General features: G+C 36.1%; 1 pseudogene; it reads right to left on the bottom strand.

The window, feature by feature from the left end:
- Positions 1-367: 367 nt before the first annotated feature.
- Positions 368-463, bottom strand: LOC117066291 (annotated as a pseudogene).
- Positions 464-15,058: the final 14,595 nt, after the last annotated feature.

Below are 15,058 nucleotides of genomic sequence, written 5' to 3'. Positions count from 1 at the left end.
TAGAAAGTATATTTCCCAGCCTCCTTTGTAATTTGTGTGGCCATATAACTATGTCTGATCAATGGGACGAGAGTCAAATAATCTATGTATTTTCCTTCTCTTCCCACTTACTGGGAGATGACAAGTCAAGCAGTTGCCTTGGACCTGATGGAAGCCACATGTCAATTATGGAAGTTTCTATTGCCTTCTACTGTCTATTTTCACATTTTTAGGCAACTTTAATATAGCCACTTATATCACATATAGCAGACAAAAGAGAAGAATTATCAAGTGTTTGATACGTGTACTATTTATCTTCCAATTTAGCAATTTTATTGTTTAATGATAATTTATGCCAATAGATACTTCTTTTTTTCCCCTAAGTTCACATCAGATGGATCAACATCATAACAAGGTTGGAGGAAAGCACATCTCGCAATAAACATGAAAACCCAATCATCCTGTTTATGAACTACAAAAGGATCAATAGGTACTTCTCTTACATGTGGATACTTTAGAAAGTGTTATCTATCAGCCATTCATAATCTGATGTATAGGAGTATAATCATAGAATATAATAAACATATTGTTGACAATAACAGAACTCAGAATAATCAGAATTTAGACTGTGGATGAGTTGGATGAGCGGCAGATATTTAGTTTTGGAGAATGGAGTACTTGATTAAGAGTGTTGTTAGGTGAAATTAGTAGATTTGCATAGCTGTAAATAGGCCACTATCAGGGCCCTGTGTGATTGAATAAAAAATAAAAAGGCAAAAGTTGAGAAAAATAGAATTAGCAGGACCAAAAGTTAACTCTGGCTCTTTTGCAGTTTGATCAGAGATCTACTTGTATGCATTGCATTTTTGGATCACATTCTACATATAGGGAAACAAAGGCCACCAAGGCCTATTTTTGGCTTTTTGTGGCACAAGGTGTAGTGCCTAATGAGAGCCATAAGGAAAATCTTGCAGGCTAGAAACATTAGTCAATCCCAACTCAGCCCAGGCCCTTTGTCTAGTAGACATACAGTGCTGTCTACTCTATACCAGAATTTACAGTTTGAATTTAAAGAAGGATAAGGAGAGAGGGGAGAAAAAAAGCCAGAATAAGAGCAGAAACAATGAACAGTGGGAGGGAATATTTACCAGACACTGCTATTGGAAGGAAATTCACTTTATTTTCTTTATATGACTCCTTGCCTTGATTCTACTTTTCTATCTTCTCTTCTCTACTTTAATAAAGACAGGCCTTTCAGGTTTCTCTTTTTAGTGACATATGAAACTTATTATGATGAATGTTAATGAAAAAGTTGTTGCTTGAAGTGTTGAAGTTATTTTAGTGCTCTTCTCACAATGAATGCTATTTTTCAATAGAAAGAGAATGTGCAATTATGAAATTAGAATAAGCAAGCAGACAATATCATTTTATCCTAATAATGACATGTAATATATTACCATGCTAAAAGTCACCAGTATCAACACATCACTTTGAAAGAATGAAGGTGCATGATTGACCTAGAAGCAAAATAAATTTTACATGAAATATAGGATTTTCCTCCCCTCATCCCCATTTGCCCTCTGTCTTTCCTGAAAGCATCTGCTGTTGAAAGAGCTTGCCAAAAATGTCACTGCCAGATTTTGCTGGACATGGGCTCTGATCATTTCCAAATGACAGAAAATCAGCTGTGGGATTTAGGCTCTAAGTAATCATTAACCATAGGCCCTGCATTGACTGGGTGGAAAATATAATGTTCTTAATCTGCCTGATCTGAAAGGTCAAGCTGTGCCACATGCTGCCTGCTCCCAAGGATTCAATACCAGTCACAACGACTGCAACAATAAAACAGCTTTTCCCTAAAAGATAACACACTCCGTTCCCGGTGGTTAGAAGTACAAGCACCCATGTACATATTCTTCATGTTAGCGTTAAGGCATCAATAGTACTTTTTTCATAGAGATGAAAACCATGGGGAAAGATTCAAACACTAGCTTTATGAAATAAAAGAAATGATGGTGTTGGCATCAGTCGGTACAGAAGTCACAATTTTCTTTTTTTTTCTTTTTCTTTTTTTTCTGTCTCTTCTAATTGAATGTCTACCTTTGTAAGATAGTCATGTATTCTTCAGGTGAAAAGGTTGCCCAAACTCTTCCCAATATATCCTTCAAACATTTACTAAACGGATGGTATTCAAAGACCAGAATTTACTTAAAACTTGTATTTCAATAGCTATTGCTGTCAAAGTATCTAAGTGCCTGGTTCTTTTGTTGGAATTCAGATATTTGTCATTATAGATGTAATGAATCAGAACTTCTGGCTTGTAGTTCAGGCTGTGAGGAGCTTAGGAGTCACAACCTCATCCTAACAAGAAGCAGAAAATTAACAAAATTACTGAAAAATTAACAACTTGTCTTAGATCTGTCAGGGAAAGGAGGACACAGGGTGAACTGTTACCCTTAAAATGGAAGAAACAGAAAGGTGGCTGCAGAGAATCACAACTTTCCAGTGAGGCCGTGAGTAGAATCTTCCACAGGAACCAAAGCTGGGGTAGGAAAACCTGAAGTGTAATTGAAAAATTACCCTGGAGGCTCCTTGTAGACAAATCTAAGAGATAAAAACACTAGGGGAACTCAGGGGTGTGTGTGTGTGTGTGTGTGTATGTGTGTGTGCGTGTGTGAGAGAGACTGTGTGTGTGTGTGCGTGTGTGTGTGTGAGAGAGAGAGAGAGAGAGAGAGAGGGAGAAACTTTGTGAGTTGTATTTCCAGGAGCTCTATCAGGTCCTCACAGTGAAGAGCAGAGAAAAATTCCCTTGTGCTTCTGACATGGGGAGTAGAAAAGAAACCACTTTGAAATACATCAGAGCATCCTCTTCTTCTTAACAAGCCCTGTCCTCAGGAGAAACTATTTTATCAGAGCCTAACATAGGGCAGGGAAATCCAACTTCCAGCCAGCCGCCACTAGGCATTCTGTCCCACCTGAAGCAAGATGAAGACTGAGAAGGGGTACAGGCTCCACAAAAAAGCCGAGACCTAATCTTAGGACTATAGACTGTGTCTCCTTCCCTGACATCTTACCACTAAATTGCTAAAGGCCATTTGCTGCAGTTCCTTTTAACCAGTACTTCGTGCCCACCTTTGACAAAAGATTATAACACATTATAAACACATAGAAGAAACTGAAAAAGCATCAGAATCTGAGTCAGATATGGCAGTCATGTAGGAATTATTGGACCAGGAATTTTTTTTAAAAAAGCTATTATTAAATATGCTAAGGCTTTAATGGAAAAAGTAGACAACATGCAAAAACACATAGATAATGTCAGCAGAGAGATGGAAATTCTAAGAAAGGATCGGCTATACAAATACTCCTTGTATCTAAAATAAAAGTTGAAATTACAAAAAGAAAACAAAATGCTAGAGATAGAATAAAAATGTAACAAGATGAAGAATGCCTTTGATGGGCTCATTAGTATATTATTGGACATGGCTGAGGGAAGAATCTCTGAGCTAAAGGACATGACAATAGAAACCTCCAAAACTGAAAGGCAAAGTGAAAAAACAAGAACAGAATATGAGTTGAATGGAACATGAATGGAAACAAGAACTGTGGAACAACTACAAATGATGTAATGAGAGAAAACGAGAAAGGAACGGAAACAATATTTGAAGCAATAACGACTGAGACTTTCCCCAGTTTAATGTCAGGCACCAAGCACAGATGCAGGAAACTCAGAGAACACAAAGCAGGATAAATCAAACAAACAAACAAAAAACAAAACAAAATCCAAAGAGAAAAAAACCTCAACCACCTAGACTTATTATATTCAAGCTTTACAAAATCAAAGATAAATTTAAAAAAAAACAACCTTGAAAGAAATCAAGGAGAAAAATATCCTAACTACAGAGAAGCAAAGATAAGAATTATATCTGACTATGCAGAAACCATGCAAGTAAGAAGAGAATGCAATGCAACATTTAACGTGGTGAGAGAGAAAACTACCAACCTAAAGTTAGGTACTCTGAAAAATTACTCTTTAAAAGTGAAGGAGAAATAAGGATTATGTCAGACAAAGATTGAGGGAATTTTTTGCCAGTAGACCTGCCTTGGAAGAAATATTAAGCGGACTTATTCAAAGAGAAGGAAAATGATATGTCAGAAACTTGTATCTACGTGAAGAAAGGAAGATCATCAAAGAATAAATAAGTGAAAATAAATGAAAACTTTTATCATTTTTTCTTAACTAATCTAACAGAAATCAGTTTGCTTCAAATATAACACTGTATTTGATTATGCATGCAAACATGTGTGTAATATATAACATATATATTCAAGTGAAATAAATACCAGCAAAGATACAAGAGATAAGACTGGTAAATGTAGAATATTTTATTATTATAGGTTACTTGAACAACCCATGAAGTAGTATAGTGTTATTTGAAACTGGACGTGTATTAGTTATAAATGTGATAGGGAAATCACTAAAAAGTTTTTTAAAAGGGGACAATTTATATACTAAGAAAGAAGAGAAAATAAAATCATATAAAATGTTCAATTAAAATAACAGAAGAGCCTGGGAAACCAACAGAGAACCTGTCTCTACAAAAAATTTAAAAAATTAGCCAGGTGTGGTGGTGTACACCTGTAGTCCCAGCTACTTGGGAGGCTGAAGTGGAAGGATCACTTGAGCCCAGGAGTTCAAGACTGCAGTGAGCTGTGATCATGACACTGTACTCCAGTCTAGGTGACAGAGTGAGGCCCTCTCTGGAAAAAAAAAAAGCAAAAGTCAGAAAAAGTGTAAATGACAAATATAGGAGAAAAGAACAAGTGCAACGAATAGAAAACAATAACAAATATGGTAGATTAGTCCAACTATATCAATAATCTCTTTAAACAACAAAGGCCTGAATAAGCCAATTAAATGACAGAGATTGTCAGAGTAGATTAAAAAAAAAAAACAAAACAAGACCCAACGGTATGTTGTCAATAAGAAATCCACTTTAAATATAAAGATACATATAGATTAAAGGTAAAAGGATAGAGAGATATATATTATGATAATACTAATAAAAATAAAGTGCTCATAGCTGTATTAACTATGAACTTTAGACAACTAACTTCATGGAAAGTTATCAAGGATAAAAAAGCCATTATATAATGCTAAAAGGGTCAATACTTCAAGAAGATAAAACAATCCTTAACGTGTAGGTGCCTAACATACAGCATCAACATACATGAGAAAAAAAAATGTGAGAACTGCATGGAGAAATAGATTAATCCATTATTATAGTTGGAGACTTTAAGACCCCAATCTGGGGGAGGCCGAGGAGGGCAGATCACAAGGTCAGGAGATCTAGGCCATCCTGGCTAACATGGTGAAACCCCGACTCTATTTAAAAAAATACAAAAAATTAGCCGGGTGTAGTGGCACACACCTGTAGTCCCAGCTACTCGGGAGGCTGAGGCGGGAGAATCGCTTGAACCTGGGAGACAGAGGTTTCAGTGAGCTGAGATTGCACCACTGCACTCCAGCCTGGGCAACAGAACGAGACTCCGTCTCAAAACAAACAAACAAACAAAAAACCCTATCTGGCTGGCAAAAGAATCATTAAGGACATAGTTGAACTCAAAAGTACTAACAACCAACTGATATAATTGACATCTATAGACAACATTATCAAACAACAGAACACACATTCTTCTCAAACTCATAGGAAACACTTACCAAGACAGACAATTTTCTGGGTCATAAAACATGCTTTAACAAATGTAAAAGAATAGAAAACCTACAATATCTGCTCTCAGACCACAGTAAAGTTAAATTGCAATTCGATAATAGAAAGATAGTTGGAAAATTCCAAAATTCTTGAAGATTAAACAACAGACTTCTAAGTAACATGTGGGTCATAAAAAGAAATCTCAGGAGAAAGTAAAAATAAATGAAAACACAAATTATCAGTATTTGTGGAATGTGGGAAAAGCAGTGCTTAGAGGGAAATTTATAGCATGAAATGCATACATTAAAGAAAGTTCTAAAATTAATAATCTAAACTTTCACATTAGGAAAAATAGAAAAAGAACAGCAAATTAAATTCAAAGTAAGCAGAAGAAAGAAATAATTTTAAAAATTAGAGCACAAATCAATAAAATGTAAAACAGGAAATTAATGCAGAAAATCAGTAAGACTAATAGCTGCTTCTTTGAAAAGATCAATAAAATTAACAAATTTATAGCCAGAATAACTAAGGAAAAAAGCGAGAAGACACAAATTAATAATATCAGAAATGAAAGAGGAGACATACAGATCCTATGGACATTAAAAGGATAATAAAGGCATATTATGAACAAAGCCCATGCCCACAAATTTGATAATCTAGGTGAAATGGATCAAGTTTTTGAAAGACACAGCTTGCCAAAACTCACACAAGAATAAATAGATAATCTAAATAGACCTGAATATATTTGTTAAAGGAACTTAATCAACAGTTAACTATCTTCCAAAATGCAAGCACCAAGATGGATTCACTGGTGAAAACTACCAAATATTCAAGGAAGAAATTAAATCAATTCTCTGAAATCTCCTTCAGAAGATATAAGCAAGGAAAGACTTCCTATCTCATTCTATGAGCTCAGCACTCCCCTATATCAAACTCAAACGACTACATTACAACAAAAGAAAACTATAGACCAACACCTCTCATGAACATAGATGCAAAAATTCTCAACAAATTATAAGCAAATCAAATCCAACAATGTAAAAAAAAAAAAAAAGGAATTATACAACATGACCAAGTGAGATTTATTGCAGAAATGTGAGTCTATTTGAACATTTCAACAATCAATTAATATAATTATCATATTAACAGACTATAGAAAACAAAATCATATGAAGATATAAATAGATGCAGAACAAACATGTCACAAGCACCAGTACCCATTTATGATTAAAAATTCTCAGTAAACTAGGAGTAAAGGGGCATAGCCTCCACTTGTAAAAACAGCATTTATAAGAAACCTACAGCTAACATACTTAATGGTGAAAATTTTGAAGTTTTCTCTCCAAGAGCAGGAATACGGCAAAGATATCCTCTCCTACCACTGCTTTTTAACATTGTAATGAACGTCCTAGATAATGTAGTGAGACAAGATTTTTTTAAAAAGTATAGATTTAAAAGGAAGAAATCAAGCTGTCTTTGTTTGCAGATAACATGATTGTATATAGAAAATTCAAAAGAGTCAACAAGAAAAATCCCTCCTAGAACTGATAAGCAATTTTAGTAACATTTCAGTATACAAGGTTAAAGTCAATTTTTTTCTTATATACCAGCAATGAATAGGTAGAATTTGAAATTAAAAACACATTAACATTTATAGTAATATCTCCAAAATAAAATAGTTAGATATAAACCTAATTAAATATGCATAAGGCTTGTAAAAGGAAAACTAAAAGTTCATTAAAGATATCAAAGAACTAATAGGAGAGATATTCCATGTTCATAGATAGGAAGACCCAGTATTGTCAAGATATCAGTTCTTCCCAACTTGATATATAGATACAATGTAATCTCAATCAAAATCTAGGAAAGTAATTTTGTAGATATCAACAATGTGATTCTAAAATTTATGTGGAAATACTGCCCCAGAATAGCCAACTCAATATTGAAGAATAATAAAATCAGTGGGCTGACAATACACAGCTCCAAGAATATAAAACTACAGCAATCAAGAGAGTGTGGTATTGGCAAAAGAACAGACAAGTAGATCCATGGCACAGAATGGAGAGTCTGGAAATAGACCCACATAAATATAGTCAACTGATCTTTGACAAAAGAACAAAGGCAATAAAGTGGAATAGATAGTATTTTCAACAAATGGTACTGAAATGACTGGGCATCCACATGTAAAACAATAAATCTAGACCTCACACCCTTCACAGAAATTAACTCAAAACGGTTCATAAACCAAAATGTAAAATCAGAGCTGTAAAATTCCTAGACGACAACATGGGATAAAACCTAGGTGACCTTGAATATGACAATGACTGTTTAGATACAACACCAAAGACACTATTCATCAATGAAATAATTCATAAGTGGGACTTCATTAAAATTAAAAATCCCTGCCTGGGAAAGACAAGAAAGTATGGAAAGTCACAGCCTAAAAGAAAATATTTGCAAAAGACACATCTGATAAAAGACTGTTAGCCAAAATAAAAAAGGAACTTTTAAAACTCAAAACTAAGAAAGTGAATGATCTAATTTTTAAAATGGGCCAAAGATCTTGACAGACATCTAAACAAAGAAGATAATCCAGATAGCAAGTAAGCATATGAAAAGATGTGCAACAGCATATGTCATTAGGGAATTGCATATTAACATGACAGTGAGACACTACTCCACACTTATTTGAATGATTAGAATTCCAAACTTTGACAACATTAAATGTTAACGAGGATGGAACAGGAACTCTCCTTCACTGCTGATGGAAATGCAAAATGATATAGCCACTATGGAAAAGTTTGACAGTTTCTTATGGAACTAACCATATGATTCAGCAATTGTGATCTTTGGTTATCTACTCAAATGAGTTGAGAACTTATGTCTACACCAAACTCTGTATACAAATATTTATAGCAGCTTTATTTAAAATTGCCAAAACCTTGGAAGCAACAAAGTTGTCTTTCAGTAGTTGAGTGGATAAATAAATCTTGCTACAAGCAGACAATGGAGTATTATTCAGTGCTAAAAAGAAATGAGATAATCAAGCCATGAAAAGAGATCTAAGAAACATAAATGCACATTACTAAGTGAAAAAAAGCTGAATAATTAGATTGGCAGTGTTTCAGGCAGCACGATGAACATGGTTTCTGGCACATCAAATGGCATTAAATACATCTTTATTGAACTAAATGATCATTTCAGGAAAATAGACAGTCCCAAAAAAGCTTATTGTTATTTTGATTCATAAATTTGAAGTTTTCTGAGCAGACCATCAAGTGACAAGCAAAAGATTAAAGCTCTGATATACATAATAAAAAGTCTTCCTTTGAAAATAAATGGAGTCGCTGCTGGATTAAGTCAGTTCTCTCTTGTGCTAGCATATCATTTCCTTCATCAAAATGCTGCTGATAGGTTTTGTTCACCCAACAGATTATCAGGATTCCTGGCCTTTTCATATCATACACCACCTATAATGTGATACTATTTTCAACATACTGAGGAGAATGGAGTGGCTGCTAAGTGAGATGATTCTTCTTTCTTTGTAGAGCACAACTTTTCAGGTGCTCTTCATCTTCCTGAAGATGCCAGGTATGTGTGGTATTTTTGTATGTGTGTGAAGCTGGTGAGTTTTATCCTATATTTCTTAACAACATCATTTTAGTTTCCTTACATTCAAATAATAGCATTCACTCGGATGTGCCACATATTTTGACAGGTGCTGGAGATAAGAGAAGCAAGGCATTGTCCCTGGTATCAAAGAGCTCACACTCTCGTTAAGGAAATATAACTGTAATCTACAATTAAAGTGCAAGAAACAAATTAAGAGATCCAGTTTCTTCAGGGGCCATTTCAATTTCTTACATATGTGAAAATATGCAGATGATGTTATCACTAAATGTCAACAGAAAAAAAAGGCTGATCAGAAGAAGAACCAGAAAAACGGTACCTCTTTGGTATATCAAACAAGATTCACTTGCCTAAAAGAAACATTAGGAAATCACAATTAAGATACAGTCATATATAGCATAGCAACGTTTTGACCAGTGATAGACCAAATACATGACAGTGGTCCAATAAAATGATAATGGAGCTGCCCTATACAGGTGTATCATTTGTAATCCTTTTTAACCATATTTTTACTGTACCTTTGCTTTGCTTCGTGTAGCTATGTTTAGATACACAAATACCATTGTGTTACAATTGCCTACAAAATTCAGCAGAGAAACATGCTGAACAGGTTTACAGTCTATAAACAACAGGCTATATCATATAGCCTAGAAGTGTACTAGGCTATACCATCTAGTTTTGTGTAAATACATTCTGTGATATTTGCCCAATGACAAAGTTGCCTAATAGTCCATTTCTCAGAGTGTATCCCTGTCAATAAAGGATGCATTACTGTATATAAGAGAGAAATCATAAATAGCCTCACTTATACATAGAGATTTGGGCATGATAACTTCTGCAGGATAGTAAAGATAGAGCCTAACTCCCCTCCCTTTGAATGTGAGCTGGTCTTAATGACTTTCCTAGTTACTAACGCAATATAATAGGGCAAGCTCATAAGAAGCCGTATACCCTCTGACCAAGTTGCTTAAACCTTTCTTCTTGAAGCTCGGCTTTCAATGTCATGAGGAAAACCCTCAGCCTGCAGCCCTGGCTGAATTCCCAGCTAACCACCAACTGCAACTTGCCAACCATGTGCATTTTGGAAATGGACCCTTAAGTTCCAATCAAGCCATTTCGGCTGGTGCTCATAGAGATAAGCCACCTTACCAAGTCCTGCCCTAATTGCAGACTCATGAGCAAAATAAATGATTGATGTTGCTTTAAGCCACAAAGTTTTGGGATTTTTTTTAAATGTAGCATAAGTAGTTGGAATGATTTCCAGGCAAAGTTTATTGTAAACATAACTTTCTACTTCCAGGTTTACCCTTATTTATGTAAAATTGAAGTAGTCCAGTATACATCTTGCCAGGACAAATGGTGGAGCATGCTCTAGACCAGGTTCACCAACTTATAAGAGGTGTCAGTTATTAGATAACCTTGGAAGCCATGCTTTAGGGCTTATTCCACAGTTTCAGGTAAAAAAAAATTCCCCATTAATAGACATGTTTTGGGGGTCCTTCAAGTAAGACAGAGTTACCACTGCCAAACGCTTGGCTTCATAGAAGCCAAGCCCTAAAGCCTCTTTTGGACCAGTTGCAGTTGCTCACACCTGCAATCCCAGGTCTTTGGGAGGCTGACAGGAGAATCACTTGAGACCAGAGTTCAAGACCAGCCTGGGCAACATAGGGAGACCCTGTCTCTACTAAAATAAAAAAAAATTTAGCCAGCCATGGTGGCGTGCACCTGTAGTCCGAGCTAGCTGGGAGGCTGAGGCAGGAGGATCTTCTGAGCCCAGGAGTTTGAGATTGCAGTGAGCTATGACTGCACCACTGCATGCCAGCCTGGGTGACAAAGCAAAACAAACAAACAAACAAAATTTGCTGTGATCTTCAAGTCTGGAACTCCACTTTTAGCCATCACTTTATGCACTTCTGAAATCATTTGAAATATGGAGCAATAGATGACCTATTTTATTCACTGGTAGGCCTTTTATGAGGGTAACCTAGAAATAGTACAAATATGAAGCTACAGAAAACATCATTTTAGAACCAAGCTATTGTACCTAATAATTGTCTTTTCTTTTAACATTATCCTGCTGTGACTCATTTCTATTCTTATGTATCCAACATCAGATCCTCTCCTTAGATTTTCCAAACATAAAATTTCAGGAGTTATTGTGCAAAGTTACATAAAGTTCAGGTTGTGCAAGTTATACATCAAAAATGTAAGGATTTATAAAGCTCTTCACAGCCCAAAGACACTTATTTAGTTAAATTAGTTGCTTTTTATTGGCCAACATCTTTTCCATTAATGAAGTAAATGTTGGTGATTTGGACTCTGTCAATTAAGAAGAGGATCTACCTTTTCTAGTTAGGTTCTTGCTTCTGCTACCACTGCCACTTCCCTCATGAGTTGAGATTGCATGTTTTGTAAGTCTGAACTGATGACTCCTGAGACGACTAACACTTTTGCTAAACCATTCCCCAAAGTAGTAACAATGAAAAATATTAATATACTACTTATTATGAGCCAGACATTCTTTTAAAGGCTTTATGTGATTAACTCAACAAAATATGAGGTTACTTTCTATTTTTATCCTCATTTTCTCAATAAAAAAACTGAGGCACAGAGATACACATAACATGACATTTTCCTTTTCTTTTCTGTTTTTTCGATAGAGTTTCACTCTTGTTGTCCAGGCTGGAGAGCAATGGTGTTATCTCCGCTCACTGCAACCTCCTCCTCCGGGTTCAAGCAATACTCCTGCCACCCAAGGAGCTGGGATTACAGGCGCCTGCCACCATGCCCTGCTAATTTTTGTATCTTTAGCAGAGATGGAGCATCATGATGTTGGCCAGGCTGATCTCGAACTCCTGACCTCAGGTGATCCACCCGCCTCAGACTCTCAAAGTGCTGGGATTACAGGCATGAGCCACCATGCCTGGCCTCACGTGCTCACATGATATTTTTCACTCTCATGTAGGTATTAATTAGGGGAGCTGGTATAGGATCTGAGGCAGTTGAGCTTCAGATTCTATGCTCTTGACCTCTAATGTTAGGATCTCATTGAAAGATGAGAGTATATTTGGGAGTGAAATTGTGATCCTGTATCCGTTTGTGTGTGTATGTGTATGTGTGTATGTGAGAGAGAAAGAGACAGAGAGAGGAGACAGAGAGGCAGAGAACAACAGGGGGTTTTGAGTAATTATTGGAAAAGAAAGAGAAATATAAAAATAATATACTTGCCAACTGTGGGCCACATATGTAAATCTATTATCTTAAACATTGTCTAGATATGACAGGATCTTATAATTTAAAAACTCTATGCATCACTTCCAGGGAAGAAGACAGGAAAACACTCCTATCATCAAACAATATTTTCAAGAACTTATTACAACTTAGGCACTGTTGGGATAAGAGAATTTTCAGATGTTTGCTCTAAAGTGGCTTATAGACTCAGTAGAAACCAAATCACAATGTGAATTTCAAAGCCATACAAAACCTGCTAAGTGCCAAGGAAAAAATAAAATTTAGGTGTTATAAGGCAGTGGCAATTTAGAAAAACTTCATAGGGAGGTGAGTCAATTTGGGATAACAAAGCCAAGAGCTCATTTGGGGATGTAAATCCATTAAGGGCTTTGCAGGGTAACCCCTTTTCTCTGTGTCTTGCTAAAAACAAAGCCCAGAGACGCAAGCTCCTTGGAAGCAGCCAGCACCAAGGAGAGAGCCAGACAGGCCTGCCAGCCAAATGAGAGTATCTCAATCCCATGGTGTCTTGGCATGGTCCCATAAACAACACTTGAGGGTTGCCAGTAAAAAGCTCAGGAAACCCCACCAGACCCCTGGGAAAGACAAGTGACTTCTTTCCAAAAATCCTCAGGATGTAGTTCTTATTTCACCCCTACATGAGAAACGTGAATTCTCCCAGACGGTAATGGTCTCCCTACAGTTTGTAATCTGCTTGTTTGCAACTTAAAATTGATAATGAAAAAGCAGTTGTCTTGAACCTTTCTATAAATATAAAGAAATAGAAACACTAGCTCCACATAACATTTCTTTTGATTACAGCATATCCATTAGGAGAAGGATTATGGCTTTCTCCATCTTTATCCTTTTTGGTGGGGCTAGCTTTTTTTTTTTTTTTTTAAATTCCTTTCTCACAAAACTACGGAAAAGCACAATATAAAAGTATAAAATATGGGAGGCCGAGACGGGCGGATCACAAGGTCAGGAGATCGAGACCATCCTGGCTAACACGGTGAAACCCCGTCTCTACTAAAAAATACAAAAAACTAGCCGGGCGAGGTGGCGGGCGCCTGTAGTCCCAGCTACTCGGGAGGCTGAGGCAGGAGAATGGTGTAAACCCGGGAGGCGGAGCTTGCAGTGAGCTGAGATCTGGCCACTGCACTCCAGCCTGGGCGATAGAGTGAGACTCCGTCTCAAAAAAAAAAAAAAGTATAAAATAAAAGTATATATTTTAAAATTAATGCTTAAGTAATATTTTCAAATGATGAGCTAAAAGAGAGAAGAAAGAGTCCTGAAAAAACTCGGACACACAACACCATCTTGATCATCACTTACCCAAGTACAATCATGTATATATTATGTTAAGATATTGTGCTAGATTTGTGGATTTTCTCATAAGCATATAGTAGATAAAGTGGGGAAAAAAAAGGTGTAAGGTGAGTTCAGTGAGTTTGGTGAGAACTTAGTTACCATCTTGAAAGAATAGTAACAAAGGTGGGAATGATGCAAAGGGAAGGAAATCAGTATTTGATCAGCTAATGTTCTCTCAGTCTCGATTGCACAAACTCCCTCATCTCTCCCGGCTGCTTTGTCAATCCTCGCTTACAAACTCTGGGTATAACCTTCATTTAATTTTCATTAATGGAAGAGGATGTTGTGTGCACAAGTGGTACAGCTTTTCCCCGACTAGTTAATAAATGGGAAATTTTTTAAAAATTATATACTGTACATTCATTTGCAGAGAATGAGACATAGTTCACTGGAATACACTGATGCTATTGTCAGCAACAAAACTGCAGTACTTTAACTGCTATTCAAACATTCATATACTGATTTTTCAGTGCCTAGGAGATGAAGTCTTTATATCAATGTAGACTGAAAAATACACTAAGAGCCAAGAAAAGAATTAAATTTGGTTATAGGAAGCGGTCTTTAAACCTAAGTTTTTTTTGAACACTTTCTCTGCTTTTCAACAGAGTACAGTACAGCAAGCAGGTAGGAAAATATGACAACTATTAAGCACTTCCTGCTTATATAACACACCATACTTTTACAAGAAAAATAATTGCTCTTTCAGGTTGATAAGCTATGCCTAAGCTCTTACAAAGGTAGACAATTTTGGCTGGAAGTAGAAGGTGCATTCTCTCTTTCTACGTATATACTAAGGCCTCCAGTGTAAGTGCTAAGAAGTATTGAATTAAATGTTTTAAAAGTTAATTCTTCAAATTTACATTTTTCCTAGCACTATCCATCTCACCTCATGGATTAAATGAATTGCCTCTCAGTATTCTAGGCAGGCCTGTTAAGTCTTTGCCTGGGAATTACCCAAACCTTTTGTTCTCTCCAGTAGTTCCATGTTCACTCAATTTGAGTGTACACTAAGGGTTATGTGATACAGGAAGACAAAATACGTAGTACTTCCCTGTGTATTATTTAATCCATACTGTGATTCATAAAAGCTCTTAATATGTCAGAGAAATTGAGTGGTATACTGGAAGCATATTTAT

The sequence above is a fragment of the Trachypithecus francoisi genome, unplaced genomic scaffold, assembly GCF_009764315.1.
Source record: "Trachypithecus francoisi isolate TF-2019V2 unplaced genomic scaffold, Tfra_2.0 Lachesis_group2, whole genome shotgun sequence".
Taxonomy (NCBI): Eukaryota; Metazoa; Chordata; class Mammalia; order Primates; family Cercopithecidae; genus Trachypithecus; species Trachypithecus francoisi.
Note: the sequence above shows the minus strand (reverse complement) of the source record. Positions and strands in the feature narration are given on the sequence as shown.